The sequence below is a fragment of the Erpetoichthys calabaricus genome, chromosome 9, assembly GCF_900747795.2.
Source record: "Erpetoichthys calabaricus chromosome 9, fErpCal1.3, whole genome shotgun sequence".
Lineage (NCBI taxonomy): Eukaryota > Metazoa > Chordata > Cladistia > Polypteriformes > Polypteridae > Erpetoichthys > Erpetoichthys calabaricus.
This window is the reverse complement of record NC_041402.2, coordinates 101109531-101112849: the sequence shown is the minus strand read 5'-3', so window position 1 is coordinate 101112849 and position 3319 is coordinate 101109531. Positions and strand designations below refer to the sequence as shown.

Here is a 3319-nt window from a genome sequence, read left to right as displayed (position 1 = left end):
GCATGGAACTGCACCTGATCCCACACTGTCAAACTGTTATCTGTCTACATGTTTTGTCTGTAATTGAATCAGCTGTAAAAACAGAAAGTGCAGCCCAATGGCCACTATATACAGTATATGTCCACTGCTTTTAAATATAGTGTATGCATTGAATAATGGTTTTATTAGGATATACTAACTTGAAAAGAGAAACTATTATATTCTGTTAAAAAAAACAGCATTTGGTAACATGGTGTAATACTTAACAGTTTTGTCACACGTCTCCAGGAGTCTAGATTTAAATACTGCACCAGTTTGAGAAGTGTACATTTGTGCTCTATGTATCTTATTGATTATTATTGTCAGTATATTCTAATTTTCTTTATACATCTCAAAGATGTCCAATTTACATTAACTGAGTATTCTTATCATGTCTGTGAGTACTGTTTCCTGCAATGTACTGAGTGGAATGTCATCTTGGGTTAGTTTGATGTTACCAGTTTCAGCTCCAGCCCCCGCAACCTTAAATAGACTACACTGATTTGATGATGGATAGGCAGTTCTGGAAGTAAATTGATGGATGATTGAAATGTTTATTCCTTTTACTTACATATCTGTTACAGGCACAAATTGCACACTCTGTCCTGTTGAGTGGCTACAACATTTGAATAAGTGTTATTACATTTCTAAGGAAAATGCAACTTGGCTTAACAGCACAAAATTCTGCAAGTCATTTCTGGCTCACCTTGTTAAAATTGAGGACGACGATGAACTGGTAAGGCAGAGATACAATGTAGAGCATATGTGTTTAAAACTTTTAAACTATTTCTGATTGAGCAATCTTGTTGCCACCACTGGGTGCAATAGAGGGTTTCATGTATGTTAATAAACTACTCATATTTCTGAATTCATTTCACTTGAACAAACTGTTTTATATCAGTTAAAATAACATTTTATATGCATGTCATTTTATAATTGAGTAAGCTGTAAACCATTATGGCAGATGGTAATATAATTTTCTATAGTTATAATTCTATAGTAAGTGATGTCTCCAGGGTTAGCTTCCACTGTGAATGAATTGATTTATATTCTAAAAGGTGTCAACTCTTGGTAGTGGGATTTCAACTTTCAGAATATCACTCTTAATGAGGACTTTATTCAGTAAGACTATCACCTGGATTAGCACTTGTAAAATGGGAACACCTCCTCAAATTGTTAAATCTAATTAGCCACAGTATATCAAGATAATTCCCTTAAGAAGACTGCATATCATATTTTTCATCAATATAAATAGAGTCATATACAACAAATTGGTTAAGGTTTTTTTTCAGGTGTATGCAGTGAAATGTGGCTTCCAACTATTAGAAATGACTATTATACAAGTCGGGCGGCACGGTGGGGCAGTGGGTAGCGCTGCTGCCTCGCAGTTGGGAGACCTGGGGACCTGGGTTCGATTCCCGGGTCCTCCCTGCGTGGAGTTTGCATGTTCTCCCCGTGTCTGCGTGGGTTTCCTCCGGGCGCTCCAGTTTCCTCCCACAATACACAGACATGCAGGTTAGGTGGATTGGCGATTCTAAATTGGCCCTAGTGTGTGCTTGGTGTATGGGTGTGTTTGTGTGTGTCCTGCGGTGGGTTGGCACCCTGCCTGGGATTGGTTCCCTGCCTTGTGCCCTGTGTTGGCTGGGATTGGCTCCAGCAGACCCCCATGACCTTGTTTGGATTCAGCGGGTTGGAAAATGGATGGATGGATGGATGGATATTATACAAGTCAGTCAATCATCTTCCAACATGGTAAATCCTTAACAGGATTGTGGGGGATTCTGGAGCCTATCACAGCTAACATAAGGCATAAACAAACCATGAACAGGGCGCCAGTCCATCAAAGGGCAAACACACACACGCACACACACACACACACCCCAACCACATGCTATAGCCAATTTAGCATTGTCAGTTCACCTCACCTGCATGGATTGTGGGAGGAAACTGGAGCACCTAGAGGAAACCCACACAAACATGGGGAGAACATGTAAAGTCTACACTTGTACCAAATTGCTTAAATATTAATACTTTTATATAGCAGTACAGTTTTTGTCATATTTTAGCATTTTAAAATGAAAATACAAAATTTTTGCAGAATGTATTACTTGTGGAGAAATCTAAATATTATTTAAAATTTTTTATTGGCCTAAGATTTATATTCATAATATAAGGGTTAATTAAAATTGTATAAACTGTACACCTTTGTTCAAATCAATTTATCCTGTCTGGATGTATGTGTCTGTAGGAGTTTCTCAGAAACAAAATGGTAGTTGCAGAATACACTTACTGGATTGGATTGTGGCAACAATATACTTATGACGTTTGGAGATGGTTTGATGGCACACCACTGGATACTCAGAAGTAAGAATTTTCTTCTGGTTCATATTTATTATGTTTTATGTTTATCTAAACATATTTATTTACGAGGTTATTAGGGTTAACTAAAACAACAGAATGATTAAGTTGGTAGTACTGTTATACAGCTCTTCAACCCCAGTTTAATCCTACAATGGGATGTCTTTTGTAGTAAATTTACATATTATACTTATGCTTGTAAGCATTTCTGTCAAAGAATACAACATTTATCTCCCTCATGTCAAACATATAGTGTTTTGTAACACTGAATTGTCCTTACATTAGGAAATCAAGGTATTCTGTTCTTTGCTGCAAGGACAGACTTGCTCTGTATGATGCAACATGGGAAAAATGAGTTTGGAAAATGGTTGGAAGTGTTCATGTATATTTAACTGAATATCTTAAATATTAGCTAGAGTGTGAAGGTTGGATAAGGAAGACATTACATTACTGGTTATCGTGTGACAAAATTATGTGTGAGGCCTCCAAAAGACCCATAAAGCAGGCCAGGACCCTTACTGACCAGCCCAGAAGAGGCTCATAACGACTAAACCAATCTCCAACTACTACCTGTGGCGTAAACAACAGGTCAGGATCTTCTTCTCCAACTTGCTCCAGCAAAAGCCAGCAGGTGCTTTAGAAGTCGGAGTAAAGTTTGGTGAATCACTGCTGGGTCAACCAGGTTAGATTCTGGCCTTGTTTGTTTTGGACGCCTCACTCACTTCAGCCTCGAGGAAGCAGCATTTTATAACAGCACCTCAATCAAGCTTACTCCAACTGCTAAATGCTTATTTAGTGACTAGCAGGCAACAAAAATAGGAAGCTGGGTTAAAAGTTCAAAAAGAGTATGAGTTCCAAAATATACAAAAATACATTTCTAGGGAGATAAACTACGGCACGGTGGCGCAGTGGTACCGCTGCTGCCTCGCACTAAGGAGACCTG

The 3319-nt window shown here is 38.4% G+C and overlaps 1 long non-coding RNA gene across 1 annotated transcript; it reads left to right on the top strand.

Annotated features, from left to right (window-relative positions):
* Window positions 1–605: 605 nt before the first annotated feature.
* On the top strand, window positions 606–2392 carry LOC114642529 (uncharacterized). The gene is made up of 2 exons (XR_007935812.1): window positions 606–754; window positions 2267–2392. It is a non-coding gene; the product is annotated as an uncharacterized LOC114642529 (long non-coding RNA).
* Window positions 2393–3319: the final 927 nt, after the last annotated feature.